The 16,500-nt window shown below is 32.0% G+C and overlaps 1 long non-coding RNA gene across 1 annotated transcript; it reads left to right on the forward strand.

The window, feature by feature from the left end:
• The first annotated feature begins 670 nt into the window (after positions 1-670).
• On the forward strand, positions 671-9,659 carry LOC143230270 (uncharacterized). The gene is made up of 3 exons (XR_013016310.1): positions 671-810; positions 2,304-2,430; positions 8,739-9,659. It is a non-coding gene; the product is annotated as an uncharacterized LOC143230270 (long non-coding RNA).
• Positions 9,660-16,500: the final 6,841 nt, after the last annotated feature.

Genomic DNA, 16,500 nt, shown 5'->3' on the forward strand with positions numbered 1-16,500 from the left:
TCCATTGTGTTGGGTCAGTTGAATTGGTCCTTTTCCAGCATAGCAACAGCAGGATTTTCTGATAAGCGATTCTACTGACTTTTTATTATTTTTTTAAAACTACTGTGTGGTGTGTTTCTGTTTATGTTAGCTGACTATTAAACATAAATATGTTACTGGTAATATACTTGAAATCAAACATGGTCATAAACCTTATGTACCTGATCTCTTTCAGCCTGCCTAAGTTACTAGTTATAAATTGTGACAATAGGAAGAGAAAGAGATTATTGTATAAATGTTTCACAGTAGTTGAGTCACAACTTGGTAATTGTCAAAGAAAATAATATATTATATGTTATGTAGAACAACTCACCAACATCCAGTGAACAGCAAAGGTTCAGACCAGATTCAGGAAGATCACAAAAGGATGGATTATCCGGTGATAAGAGGAAGTTTCCGAGAAAGGACAGTGGAGCTACTAGGTATCCAAACCAAAGAAATAGTTATTCAGGACAACAGCAAGAAATATACAGGAATAAACCTCCTTACAATCAGCCTTCCCCTTCTAACAACAGGGGGCAGGACAAATATTCTTCAAATAAAATATCAGATAATAGCTCAAAGAAAAGTAATGAAAATGTCACCAGTAGTAACAAAACAAACAACCCAAAACAAAGTGAACGAAAGGGTACTAAAAGTTCATTTCGTCATGAGGCAAACAGTGCCGAACCAAACCAGAGAGCTTTTGTTAATGGTGTAAAAAGTCAACCCGGAACAATCCCACCTCAGTCGGGAGAGAAAGTTTTAGCCAGATACTGGGAAGATGGGAAGGTGAGCTAAGCTTAGTAATTTGTAAACCATACTTATGTAAGGTGTAGCTGTACATGTAAACCATACTTATGTAAGGTGTAGCTGTACATGTAAGCCATACTTATGTAAGGTGTAGCTGTACATGTAAACCATACCTATGTAAGGTGTAGCTGTACATGTAAACCATTACATATATAATTTCATGTATTCAAAGAAACAGTTTTATGTTAACTGATATAATAACAAATTCTAATATGTACAAGTCATGCACTGACAGTACTCCTGAAACAATGACATGTACAAGTTCTGCACTGACAGTACTCCTGAAGCAATGACATGTACAAGTTCTGCACTGACAGTACTCCTGAAGCAATGACACGTACAAGTTCTGCACTGACAGTACTCCTGAAACAATGACACGTACAAGTTCTGCACTGACAGTACTCCTGAAACAATGACACGCGACAAGTTCTGCACTGACAGTACTCCTGAAACAATGACACGCATAAGTTCTGCACTGACAGTACTCCTGAAACAATGACACGCATAAAGTTCTGCACTGACAGTACTCCTGAAACAATGACACGCATAAAGTTCTGCACTGACAGTACTCCTGAAACAATGACACGTACAAGTTCTGCACTGACAGTACTCCTGAAACAATGGCAAGTACAAGTTCTACATTGACAGTACTTCTGAAACACTGAAATGTATACTAACTGGTATATACCAGTATTATCCCATAAAAAATGTGTTTACAATGGTTTTGTTAACTAGAATCTAGCACTGGTCATAATAACTTACGTAGAATATGACCCTGTTCATGATAATCTGTTAATTGTAATCCAGTCCTCTTCATAATAACCAGTTAACTATAACTTACTCTTGTTCATAATAACCTGTTAACTATAATCCAGTCCTCTTCATAACAACCTGTTAACTATAATCTACTCTTGTTCATAATAACCTGTTAACTATAATCTACTCTTGTTCATAATAACCTGTTAACTATAATCTACTCTTGTTCATAATAGCCTGTTAACTATAATCCAGTCCTATTCATAATAACCTGTTAACTATAATCTAATGTTGCTTATAATAAACAGTTATGTATTATCCAGCTCTCTTCATAATAATCTATTAGCTATAATCTACTCTTGTTCATAATAAACTGTTAACTCTAATATAGACGTCTTCATAATAACATGTTTACTATAATGCATTCCTCTTTATAACCTGTTAATTATAATCTCAATTCTTGGAATTTTAACCTTTTTAAATAATATGTAGATTAAGTTATTTGACCCATATTGTTTGTTAGATGTGGTCATAACCGATTAATATGTCAGTAATGTGATTGTTATAAACACACTGTACTATTAACATGTCATTTTTATTTAAAGAAAAATATTTTTTATGAAACTTTATTAATGAACTCAAGTTTTAACAATATTTTTACAAAACCTTATTTTATTAAGTGTCGTCACTTCTAACTAGTGTCTGTACTTTGTCAGTTTTATAGGGCTGTGGTACATGCTGTTGCACATAATGCTTACACGCGGCGTTGTTCAGTTTGTTGACTATGGCAACTATGAAGAAGTTACAATAAGTGATATACAACAAGTTAGCCTTTCAGATTGGGTAAGCAGTCTCAGCAACATACAGTGAAAATCTGCCTTAATCCTTGTCATGTTTCATATTGATAGTTAAGCACAACCTTTATTTTGATTACAAATATTTTGAAGATGTATTGTCATAAATGTTTGTAATTTACTCTTGTTATGCAGTGTAGCAGAGTTCATAAGGTTTTAAACATAGTTTTCAAAAATTTAACCACTACATTTCATCCAAATTTTTTAAACTTTAACATAAGTGGTTTTAATATTGTTCCATGTTTTGATCACTTATTTTAATTATTTGTACACTGAAAGAGTTCATGCCACTTTGTAAATAAACAAGAAAATGTAATAAGGATTTAATGTATGTTGTAACCAACCTGGTCTCTTGACCTTTATTAACATGTTAGAAAAAGTAATAAGGATTTAATGTTTGTTGTAACCAACCTGGTCTCATGACCTTTGTTAACATGTTAGAAAATGTAATAAGGGTTTTTAATGTATGTTTTAACCAACCTAGCCTCATAACCTATGTTAACATGTTAGAAATTGTAATAAGGGTTTAATATATGTTGTAAGCAACCTGGCCTCATGACCTTCTTAACATGTTAGAAAATGTAATAAGGGTTTAATGTATGTTGTAAACAACCTAGCCTCGAACCTTGTTAACATGTTAGAAAATGTAATAAGGATTTAATGTATGTTGTAACCAACCTGGTCTCTTGACCTTTGTTAACATGTTAGAAAATGTAATAAGGGTTTAACGTGATGTTGTAACCAACCTGGTCTCTTGACCTTGTTAACATGTTAGAAAATGTAATTAGGGTTTAATGTATGTTGTAATCAACCTGGCCTCATGACCTTTGTTAACATGTTAGAAAATGTAATATGGGTTTAATGTATCTTGTAACCAACCTGGCCTCATGACCTTTGTTAACATGTTAGAAAATGTAATAAGGGTTTAATGTATGTTGTAACCAACCTGGCCTCATAACCTTTGTTAAAATGTTAGAAAATGTAATCAGGATTTAATGTATGTTGTAACCAACCTTGTTAACATGTTAGAAAATGTAATAAGGGTTTAATGTATCTTGTAACCAACCTGGCCTCATGACCTTTGTTAACATGTTAGAAAATGTAATAAGGGTATAATGTATGTTGTAACCAACCTGGCCTCATAACCTTTGTTAAAATGTTAGAAAATGTAATAAGGATTTAATGTATGTTGTAACCAACTTTTGTTAACATGTTAGAAAATGTAATAAGGGTTTAATGTATGTTGTAACCAACCTTGTTAACATGTTAGAAAATGTAATAAGGATTTAATGTGTGTTGTAATCAACCTGGCCTTATGACCTTTGTTAACATGTTAGAAAATGTAATAAGGATTTAACGATGTTGTAACCAACCTGGTCTCTTGACCTTTGTTAATATGTTAGAAAATGTAATTAGGGTTTAATGTATGTTGTAACCAACCTGGCCTCATGACCTTTGTTAACATGTTAGAAAATCTAATAAGGGTTTAATGTATGTTGTAACCAACCTGGCCTCATGACCTTTGTGACATGTTAGAAAATGTAATAAGGATTTAATGTATGTTGTAACCAACCTAGCCTCGTAACCTTTGTTAACACGTTAGAAAATGTAATAGATAATATGTTGTAACCAACCTGACCTGATGACCTCTGGTAATGAGTACAGTGCTTTCTTTTGGTAAGGTAGAACAAAGAAAATATAGTTATTGTACAGTCTTGCTACTGGAAATGAGCTAGTAATGTATAATGTGAACTGAAGTTTCTCTAGTGTCTTTGTGATGTACAACTACAAGACAGTGGTCAAACATATGTTTATCTGAAGTACATTAATGGTAGAAGCATGTTCATCAAAGCTTGTTTTGTATTTTATTGATAAATTGACAGAATTATGAAGATGACAGTTTCCACTGCTTCTTGGTGTGTTGGAAAAGTTTATTTATTGTTTTTCAGGTTAACCTGTGACAGTACTTAATCTTTGCATGGAGTTAAAGCATGTCTTGTAAATGAAGTTGTAAGAATGTTCTCTAGTGGCCTGGAGATGTATTAGTAAATATTAATAACAGCATCTCAACCTTTACATTTATTAACTGAAATATCTTCCTTTTCACTGGTTGAAGTTTGTTGCCACTCCATTTTGAAGTTACTTACAATTAAAGTGATGTATAAGTGTTATCACCTTCCTGGCAGTATTTCTATCACCTTAAAGAATATTTGTTGTTTATTGTAGCTTGGATTTTAGCTGAATTAAAAATGAATTTTTTTGTACAGAAATAGTTGAATAGTTTCAGTCATACTGCCATATTTTTTACTATAATGGTTTTAACCCTTAAAGAGTAGGAATGTTGTAGGTAGCAGCATTAATTTATGATGGCCACCATTCATAGAAAATTATTATAATATTTATATACAACAGCTTGTGTGATGATACCCACATCAGTTATAAAATTATCCACTCAATTATTTAAAGTATACAATGATTTTCTTTATATTTGCTAAGAGCCTGTGATTTTTCGAGAATATGATTATAAATATTTTGTTTCTCAGGTGGTTTTATTTCTCTCTTTCTGGTTTCATTAACCAGGCCTCTTGGTTCGCTTCTTTTCTGACCTCACAGCATGTGATTAACAGACTATTTATGTAACTCAGTTTTCAAAAGAACTACAGGCAGAGGATAAATACTGTTGAATAGAGCAGGCTATAAGCTATGCACATCAGTTTAATGTGAATGAAGTGATGTGAGGAGTAATTTGTTTTTTTGAGAAAGTGACAGGGCCTAGGCCTAACTCGGTGAAAATAATAATGGAATATAGGAGGAAGTTCAGAAGACTTAGGAATGAACTAAAGAACTACAAACTTTTATAGTTTACTTAGTGGTTTCTGTTTGTTCCTAGAGGTGTTATATTAAATTATACTTGCTATGGAAATTTTCTTCAGTGATAAGATGTCAGGTAAGCCTTGTTACGCTTACAGAGTGTGATAGGTGAAAACAAAATGTTCGTGTGATTAGAATATTTATTGTGTAAACATTATTGTGAACGTAGCATATTTAACGATGCACATAAATAAAATAACTTACAGTTTATTATAATAATAATTATATATGTATATAAAGTGATTTTCACCAAGAATGTTGTTAGTAAACTATTTCCAGTTATCCCTAAATAAGAAAGGACTACCTTTCAAAAGTGCTCAGTTTATATGGTTTTATAGTTTTGTCTTATTTTAAACAAAATTATTGTTACACAGTCTGCATCGATGACATGTTAAGTTGTAGAAGATAATAAATCTCTATAAGTTTCCACACAATTTTTTTATGATTTCTAACTGAAAGTGGTCACAACTTAAAATTTCAAGATAAATATATTAATTAATTCCATTGAAGTTTAAACTGATGGATACATAAAACTGAACTTTTTATTTAAAAAAAACTTGAAATTTTCAAATAAAAGCAAATGTTTATTGTGATATTCCAAAAAACTTGTACTGTAAGAAGCAGTAACTCAAATTATATTGGTGACACATAACCAGTATCTAAAGAGATAAATATTTAACTAAGTTTATTTGATACACATCCTAGTAAAACTTGTGAATATTAGATTTTCACCACTTAAGTGTCATCATGCTAAATCTTGTATAGATAAAATTTGTTGTTCTGTCATTAATTGTTGGATAAACAGATATTTCTAAATCTTGTACTAGTATAGATAAAGTTTGTTGTTCTGTCATTAATTGTTGGATAAACAGATATTTCTAAACCTTGTACTAATATAGATAAAGTTTGTTGTTCTGTCATTAATTGTTGGATAAACAGATATTTCTAAACCTTGTACTAATATAGATAAAGTTTGTTGTTCTATCATTAGTTGTTGGATAAACAGATATTTCTAAACCTTGTACTAGTATAGATAAAGTTTGTTGTTCTGTCATTAATTGTTGGATAAACAGATATTTCTAAACCTTGTACTAATATAGATAAAGTTTGTTGTTCTATCATTAGTTGTTGGATAAACAGATATTTCTAAACCTTGTACTAGTATAGATAAAGTTTGTTGTTCTGTCATTAATTGTTGGATAAACAGATATTTCTAAACCTTGTACTAGTATAGATAAAGTTTGTTGTTCTCTCATTAGTTGTTGGATAAACAGATATTTCTAAACCTTGTACTAGTATAGATAAAGTTTGTTGTTCTGTCATTAATTGTTGGATAAACAGATATTTCTAAACCTTGTACTAGTATAGATAAAGTTTGTTGTTCTGTCATTAATTGTTGGATGAACAGATATTTCTAAACCTTGTACTAGTATAGATAAAGTTTGTTGTTCTGTCATTAATTGTTGGATAAACAGATATTTCTAAACCTTGTACTAGTATAGATAAAGTTTGTTGTTCTGTCATTAATTGTTGGATAAACAGATATTTCTAAACCTTGTACTAATATAGATAAAGTTTGTTGTTCTGTCAATTGTTGGATAAACAGATATTTCTAAACCTTGTACTAGTATAGATAAAGTTTGTTGTTCTGTCATTAATTGTTGGATAAACAGATATTTCTAAACCTTGTACTAGTATAGATAAAGTTTGTTGTTCTGTCATTAATTGTTGGATGAACAGATATTTCTAAACCTTGTACTAGTATAGATAAAGTTTGTTGTTCTGTCATTAATTGTTGGATAAACAGATATTTCTAAACCTTGTACTAGTATAGATAAAGTTTGTTGTTCTGTCATTAATTGTTGGATAAACAGATATTTCTAAACCTTGTACTAGTATAGATAAAGTTTGTTGTTCTGTCATTAATTGTTGGATAAACAGATATTTCTAAACCTTGTACTAGTATAGATAAAGTTTGTTGTTCTGTCATTAATTGTTGGATAAACAGATATTTCTAAACCTTGTACTAGTATAGATAAAGTTTGTTGTTCTGTCATTAATTGTTGGATAAACAGATATTTCTAAACCTTGTACTAGTATAGATAAAGTTTGTTGTTCTGTCATTAATTGTTGGATAAACAGATATTTCTAAACCTTGTACTAGTATAGATAAAGTTTGTTGTTCTGTCATTAATTGTTGGATAAACAGATATTTCTAAACCTTGTACTAATATAGATAATGTTTGTTCTGTCATTAATTGTTGGATAAACAGATATTTCTAAACCTTGTACTAGTATAGATAAAGTTTGTTGTTCTGTCATTAATTGTTGGATAAACAGATATTTCTAAACCTTGTACTAATATAGATAAAGTTTGTTCTGTCATTAATTGTTGGATAAACAGATATTTCTAAACCTTGTACTAATATAGATAAAGTTTGTTGTTCTGTCATTAATTGTTGGATAAACAGATATTTCTAAACCCTGTACTAATATAGATAAAGTTTGTTGTTCTGTCATTAATTGTTGGATAAACAGATATTTCTAAACCTTGTACTAGTATAGATAAAGTTTGTTGTTCTGTCATTAATTGTTGGATAAACAGATATTTCTAAACCTTGTACTAGTATAGATAAAGTTTGTTCTGTCATTGATTGTTGGATAAACAGATATTTCTAAACCTTGTACTAATATAGATAATGTTTGTTCTGTCATTAATTGTTGGATAAACAGATATTTCTAAACCTTGTACTAGTATAGATAAAGTTTGTTGTTCTGTCATTAATTGTTGGATAAACAGATATTTGTAAACCTTGTACTAGTATAGATAAAGTTTGTTGTTCTGTCATTAATTGTTGGATAAACAGATATTTCTAAACCTTGTACTAATACAGATAAAGTTTGTTCTGTCAATAAATATAAAATATTGTGATTCTTACATGTTTTATATAACGTTAATAAATATAAAATATTATGATTCTTACATGTTTTATATAACATTAATAAATATAAAATATTGTGATTCTTACGTTTTATATAACATTAATAAATATAAAATATTGTGATTCTTACATGTTTTATATAACATTAATAAATATAAAATATTGTGATTCTTACATGTTTTATATAACTGTAGAAAATTCAGTACTTTTAAAAACAATCAGCAGCAAAAGGAGTTTTTTGTACCTTAAATTTAGAAAAATTTATTGAGTACCTAAGAATGAAAACTCACGAGATATCTCAGGTTTACTTGAAATTGTTGATCAGTTAAGGTAATAGATAATTTTGTTAATATCAGTACCAGTAACATACCCGAGAGAGGTCTAATGTTTTATTATTTACACAGTAAAATGTGTCAAGGTATATGTTTGTGTGTTTTGATACTGTACTATAGATGTACTAAGTATTTGATAATGTTTTTTACAGAATTACCACCAGCCTACTGTAGGTCAAACACCCTCTGGCTCAAACTGTCCACCTGCCTTTTCTGGTGATGAAATGGTTCACTTCAACTTTATGGGTACTATTGTGTTTAAGAGAGGGGGTCCAAACCCGTGGTGAAGCAGACTCCCCATGGAAGTGACAATAACCAAGGAAGGACTATAGACAGGAGTAGACACCAGAATCGACCATCTATGCAGCTTTATCAGTCTACCCAGAGACAAGCTTCAGGTCCTCTCTGAGATCCCCAGTAGGGTCCTGGTGCTGATTCTTTGGTATTCAGGTTAGATAAACTGTTTGGAGTATTTTTGGTACTGTTCTGAACAACTGTTAATGGGAAGAATGAAGCAAGAGATGTATGACTTTAGTAAACTCTGATGGTATTTGTGATTATAAGGACTATAATTCTTTTACTTACATAGATAGATAGATATGTTGTTTGTTACAGATGGTTCAGTTTATTAATCTGCTGCATCACACTGATGTGATGCTGACAGAATTTGCTTTGAAAACATTTGTAGCTTCTTGTAGATAGGTTTAATATTTGATACAGATGCATTTGGTGATGCAGTTTATTAAAAAATATTGTATTACAATTACTAATGTCTGTTGTTTGTATTTATAATTATTCTCACGGACAAAAATAACCAAAAGCTGTAATTGTTAGCTATCAAGTATTAACATTAAATAAAAGAATAACCTAGCTAATAAATGTTCCATCATGCAGGTTTAATGAAATTAATTATGTTTGAGTAACTTCTCAGACATTGTTGAAGATATAGTGTTCGAGATGTCTTGTTGTTAAACCTGTTTCATTTAATTCTTTTTACCTTGTAACTTAGTACGTGTGTGTGTTAGTACATTTTTATTAATTGATAACATGCATTAAAAAAACAGATATTATTATTTCCATAGGCCTGCTGTTGTAAACAAACTTTTTGTTTTTCATCTGCACAGCTTTTGTTTCCTTAAATTAATAGTCTTAATTGTATTGCACATTGCAACAAATCCCACAATGGATTGATAGTGTATTTGACATGTATTTGAAAATACACTTAAGACTGCATTTCAACATTATTCCTCACACAAATTTGATAATTAATAAATCTGACTATATCAAGAAAACCACAATCTACTATAAATAAGTAGATTTGGACCCACACTAGAGTTTGTTAAAATTACGGAAGATATGCTGTGTAATTTACAGAAAAGTCAACACATCAGCCGTGAAACGTTACAGTTACTTTCACTTAAGTACCCAGTTCCAGGTCACTTTTACGTCTTACCAAAAATGCTTAAATCCAACAATCCGGGTTTTTCTCTTATTTCTAGCGGCAGTAAGCCTACTTACCTGCTTATGTTGATCACCACATCAAAGATAACCTCACACATGTTAAATTGTATATTAAAGACCCAACACATTTTCTCAACATTGTATCTAACATTAAGAGTAAAGGAAAACTTCCTCCAAACACTATTCTCTGTGTTATGGGTGTTTTCTCTCCACACAAACATCCCCCATAATGAAGGCCTAAAAATACCTAGAATCTTCTCTGCTAAAACTAGACAAACCCAATACTCAAATTATTACAGACTTAACTGTTACTTATACTTTTAACAGTTTTGAATTTAATAATGAATTCTATATTTAAATAAAAGACACAGCAATGGGTACTAAACTATGCCAACATTATTATGGGAGACGAGATGAAAGTGATGGAAAGCTGCAGAGACAAACCAATATTTTGGAGACACAACATTGATGGTTTTTGTTTCATTTGTGTAGGGCATGAAGATTCATTATTGTTAATAGACATGTTAACACCTCCCACAGTTCTATTAAATGTACTCTAGATTACTCCTCTACCCAAAAATTTCTTGGATGTAAACCTAACCTTAAAAGATGGATAAAATATAGTATTTGCATAATTAAAGCTGTCACCCTCCACACATCAAATGCAATATCACATTCAACCAAGCATTAGATTAAAGAAGATATGCTCTGATGGTAATAAATGTGACCATCACATTAATTCTTTGAAACAGACTATGACTGAAAGAGGTTACAAACAAAACACTGTCGCTCAACAACTGGACAAAGTTAACAAGTTACCACATGAATCTGCATTGAAATAATTACCTAAAAACAATTTTCGTGTTTCACTGGTTATCACCAATCATCCAAAACTTAAAAACCTACCTTTATACTAAAGAAACAGTTTTAACCTTCTTCAGATTAATGATTGATAAAAATCACTTTTTACCAAAGTTCCTGTTGTTTCTTTCAGAAAAAATAGAACTATACATTAACACTTCCTTCTAAATTCAACACCAGGTGGAGGTCATCTTATGATAGCAAGTGATGCCAAACCTGTAAGCTCATGCAGAAAGTGAACAAATTTTCAGATGAAAACAGCCAAAAAATTGATAAAGCCATAAACTGCTGTACAATAAATGTTATTCACTAAATCCAGTGCCAAAATGCAACTTACATTAGGTAGGGTGCCCGCATGGCCAGGTGTGTTAAGATGTTCGACTTGTAATCTGAGGCTCACGGGTTTGAATCCCCCTCACACCAAACATGCTCACCCTTTCAGTTGTGTGGGCATTATAATGTGATAGTTAATCCCACTATTCATTGGTAAAAGAGTTGGCATTGGGTGGTGATGACTAGCTGCCTTCCCTCTTGTCTTACACTGCTAGATGAGGGACAGCTAGAGCAGATAGCCCTCGTGTAGCTTTGCTCGAAATTAAAAAACAATCAAACCATTATATAGGTCAAACCAAAACAATTATATGAGAACATTTCAATAACCACAGAACAACAATAAAAATAAACAACTTCCAGTCACAAAACACTTTAACATACCTTTCTTTAAGACATTAAACTGAGATAAATTGTACATCTAATAGAAACATGGAACTTGAAGTTTACTGGATATTGTTATATACTGTAATGCCAAATGACATTAACAGTATTATCCCTTAACATTATGTTACTTTAAAATATTTTCAAATGTAAATTCATAATGACAATTATTAATATTATTATTGCTGAAATATCTCTACATTGGTATTAATTACTATATATTAGCATGGTTTACTATATATTGTGCCACATTATTATATTTATATTTTCCACCCCCATTTGGAGTTATTTCAGTTTTCATGTTTATTTAATTTTATCATTATATAAATTAGTTAAATATTTTTATAACGATTATCACATATAAGTCTTTTATCTTCATTACATACCTCTTTGGCACAAATTAAACTTAGTCACTAACAACTCTCGGTTATCATTGGCTAGTTCTCAAGAAAAACTTGTATTTCACAACCAGTTTACGTTATGCTGACATCCGTTCCTACGTATTTCATTACACATTAAATATAACCCCTTATTCTCCTGAAAAATAGTGAACTGTTCAAAACCATTCAAGCTTTGGAACTTGTTTAAAAACATAACATCATATGTCAACTTCATCGAGAATGTATGAACTACTTACACTGACCCACTTGTTGAAACTGTATACCACAATCGTACCGATCTATATGAACTACTTGTAACATGGACCAACTTGAAGAAACTACTTACTTCTGGACCCACTTCTAATAATGTGTACGTGTGTCTCCTCATCCTGTGTAGATTACTTATTGTGACAGTCCTGTACAGTTTACTTCCACTATCACATGTCTGTACTAGTTATTGTCTCCCATCCTATGTAGATTACTTATTGTGACAGTCCTGTATAGTTTACTTCCACTATCACATGTCTGTACTAGTTATTGTCTCCCATCCTGTGTAGATTACTTATTGTGACAGTCCTGTACAGTTTACTTCCACTATCACATGTCTGTACTAGTTATTGTCTCCCATCCTGTGTAGATTACTTATTGTGATAGTCCTGTACAGTTTACTTCCACTATCACATGTCTGTACTAGTTATTGTCTCCCCATCCTGTGTAGATTACTTATTGTGACAGTCCTGTACAGTTTACTTCCACTATCACATGTCTGTACTAGTTATTGTCTCCCATCCTGTGTAGATTACTTATTGTGATAGTCCTGTACAGTTTACTTCCACTATCACATGTCTGTACTAGTTATTGTCTTCCATCCTGTGTAGATTACTTATTGTGACAGTCCTGTACAGTTTACTTCCACTATCACATGTCTGTACTAGTTATTGTCTCCCATCCTGTGTAGATTACTTATTGTGATAGTCCTGTACAGTTTACTTCCACTATCACATGTCTGTACTAGTTATTGTCTCCCATCCTGTGTAGATTACTTATTGTGACAGTCCTGTACAGTTTACTTCCACTATCACATGTCTGTACTAGTTATTGTCTCCCATCCTGTGTAGATTACTTATTGTGACAGTCCTGTACAGTTTACTTCCACTATCACATGTCTGTACTAGTTATTGTCTCCCATCATGTGTGGATGATAATGTTTATGTTTTACCTTCTAATGAATCCCAGTACATCTAGTATCTGTAAGAGTATCTTTTTTAATTTAATGGAAACAGGGAACATTAGGTAATTTATGTAACATTATTTTACATGTAAGGTTTAAGTATAAAGATGTGTCTTGTTGGGTATTATGTGGTTGTTAACTTGTTAAGGGATGTGTGTGTGTGCATGTGAAAGAAAACGCAAATGCAGTTTTCGACACACACTATCCATCTTCCTTGATTGTTGCCTGGATTTAAGTTAGAGTATTTAATAAACCATACTTTTAGTCTCAAAAGATTTTTTTGTTTGTTAAAGTTCCTTTATCAACTTTAATAAATATGTTTCTTTATCTCTGCTTATGTATCTTTTTCACTTTGGAAAGTCTTCACCATGCTGTCATGTTATACCCATTAACCCTCACTTGTAAATGTCACCTTCACTTTGGAAAGTCTTCACCATGCTGTCATGTTATACCCATTAACCCTCACTTGTAAATGTCACAGGTGATTTTAGTTTAATTCACATTTGAGATAAATGCATTATTTATGGATTAGAATCTAAGTATTAAAATTCTGAATAATCATTCATGTTTCAGAATGGTAAAACAGTCCCTTCAATCAGTTTATGTACCAGACAATATTAACACAGGCCCTTGAATCTGAATATATATATATACAGAATGATAAACAGTCCCTTCAATCAGTTTATGTATCAGACAATATTAACACAGGCCCTTGAATCTGAATATATATATATACAGAATGATAAACAGTCCCTTCAATCAGTTTATGTATCAGACAATATTAACACAGGCCCTTGAATCTGAATATATATATACAGAATGATAAACAGGCCCTTCAATCAGTTTATGTATTATACAGAATATTAAAAGAGACCCTTGAATCAGAATATATATATATACAGAATGATAAACAGGCCCTTCAATCAGTTTATGTATTATACAGAATGATAAACAGGCCCTTCAATCAGTTTATGTATTATACAGAATGTTAAAACAGACCCTTCAATCAATTTACAGACAGTGCTGGACAAAATCTTAAGGCCAATGAACATAAGGAAAAAATTGCATTTTGCATTATTAGACTCAACCATTCATTTGAGTAGAGCTTCAAAGATGAAAATAAGAAAAGGGAAAATAAAATAAACGTTTTAGCATTTAATAGGGAAAATGCGAACACTATGAGATTAGCCTAAATACTAGCTGGTTAAAAGTTTAAGACTATACCAAAAGAAGTCCTAAACAGGGTAGGAAATGCCCAACAAGAGTAGTGAGTTGCATGGCCATCATTATGAATAACTTCATACATTTGCTTTTGCATGTTCGATATAAGCATTTGGAACTGGCGCCCATTTCTATAGATTTCCTTGCCATCCATCCCCAAACATTTTCAATGGGGTTCAGTTCGGGCAAACACGCTGAATGGTCCAAAAGAATCACATTATTTGCCATGAAAAGGTCCTTTGTCCTGCAGGCATTGTGGATTGCAGTGTTGTCCTGCTAAAAGATCCAGTCATTTCCACACAAGCGAGGGCCTTCAGTCAATAAGGATGCTCTCTCCAACATGCCAATGTAGCCAGCTGATGTTTGATGCCCCTGTATAACCTGAAGCTCCATTATTCCATGGAAGGAGAAAGCACCCCAGATCATAATGGATCTTCCTCCACTGTGTCATGTAGAAAGTGTCTCCTGTGAGATATCCTTATCGTCCCAGTAACGTTGGAAGCCATCTGGACCATCCAGGTCAGCTTTTCTCATTCTCATCAGAGAACAAAACCTTTGCCTACTTTTCTAGTTTGCTGCTTCTCAAGAAAGTGTAACCAAGCTGTTTTGTGGTATGGAAGGAGGTTTGGCCTTTGAAGAAGTTTGTGGTTTTAAAGCCTTCTCTCTCAGGTGCTATCTTATTGTTTTGAGCTACATTATGCATCCATAAGGGCCTTAATCTGGTTCGACGATCAGCTGGTGTCTTGCGGACAACCTGTCAAATCCTCCTGCTCAATGCCAGCAAAGTTTCTTGTGCCGACCACTTGAAATTATCGCCCATTACCCTAGGGTCTTTTAAGAAATTTGCAACAGCAGTTTTACTATGCCTGATCTCACAAGTGATGGCACATTGAGAGAGACCTCATTTTGCAGCTCGACAATTCTGCCACGTTCAAACTCTGTCAACTTTTAGCCTTTGCCATGATCTTACCCAATGTAACACAGGAGATGTCAGTAGGAGATGTTGACAACACTAATGCTTGAACACAAATTACTTAATTTCATTACATGTTTACCAATTAACGCTTTGTTTCAGTATGGTCTTAAATTTTTGACCAGCTAGTATTTAGGTTAATTTCATAATGTTTGCATTTTCCTTATTAGATGCTATAAAAGTTTTTATTTTCCCTTTTCTTACTTTCATCTCTTGTAACTCTACTCAAATAAGTTGTTGATTTTAACAAAGAAAAATGCATATTTCTTTATATTCATTGGCCATAAGATTGTGGCCAGCAGTGTATTATACAGAATGATAAACAGGCCCTTCAATCATTTTAAATATTATACAGAATGATAGAAAGGCTATTCAATCAATTTACATATTATGCAGAATGATAAACAGCCCCTTCAATCAGTTTGCATATTATGCATAATGATAAACAGGCCCTCCAGTCAGTTTACATATTATACAGAATGATAAACAGGCCCTTTAATCAGTTTACATATTATACAGAAATGATAAACAGACCCTTTAATCAGTTTACATATTATACAGAATGATAAACAGGCCCTTTAATCAGTTTACATATTATACAGAAATGATAAACAGACCCTTTAATCAGTTTACATATTATACAGAAATGATAAACAGACCCTTTAATCAGTTTACATATTATACAGAAATGATAAACAGACCCTTTAATCAGTTTACATATTATACAGAATGATTAGACAGGCTCTTCAGTCAGTTTATATATTATACCTGGGTATATTCTCCACACCGAGTACAAATATTTTACTGTTTAATAGAAATTTATCCTGATGTTATTACTACTTATAAAAAATACTCAATATATTCTAGATAATTTGATATTGTCACCCCTGCAGTTTAAACAGATTTCTGTGAGACTTGCATCTGTAGAAGATTCTTTAAATGTTCAGTGATGGTATTATCATAAAACTTGTTAAATTGACTAAGAAAATAGTAAAAATTAGTGAAGTGTTGTAATGTATATTAAGAAGTGGTTGCAGTAGAACTGGGAATGTAGAGTCCGTGATGCTTGTGTA

This window comes from Tachypleus tridentatus, chromosome 10 (genome assembly GCF_004210375.1).
Source record: "Tachypleus tridentatus isolate NWPU-2018 chromosome 10, ASM421037v1, whole genome shotgun sequence".
Taxonomy (NCBI): Eukaryota; Metazoa; Arthropoda; class Merostomata; order Xiphosura; family Limulidae; genus Tachypleus; species Tachypleus tridentatus.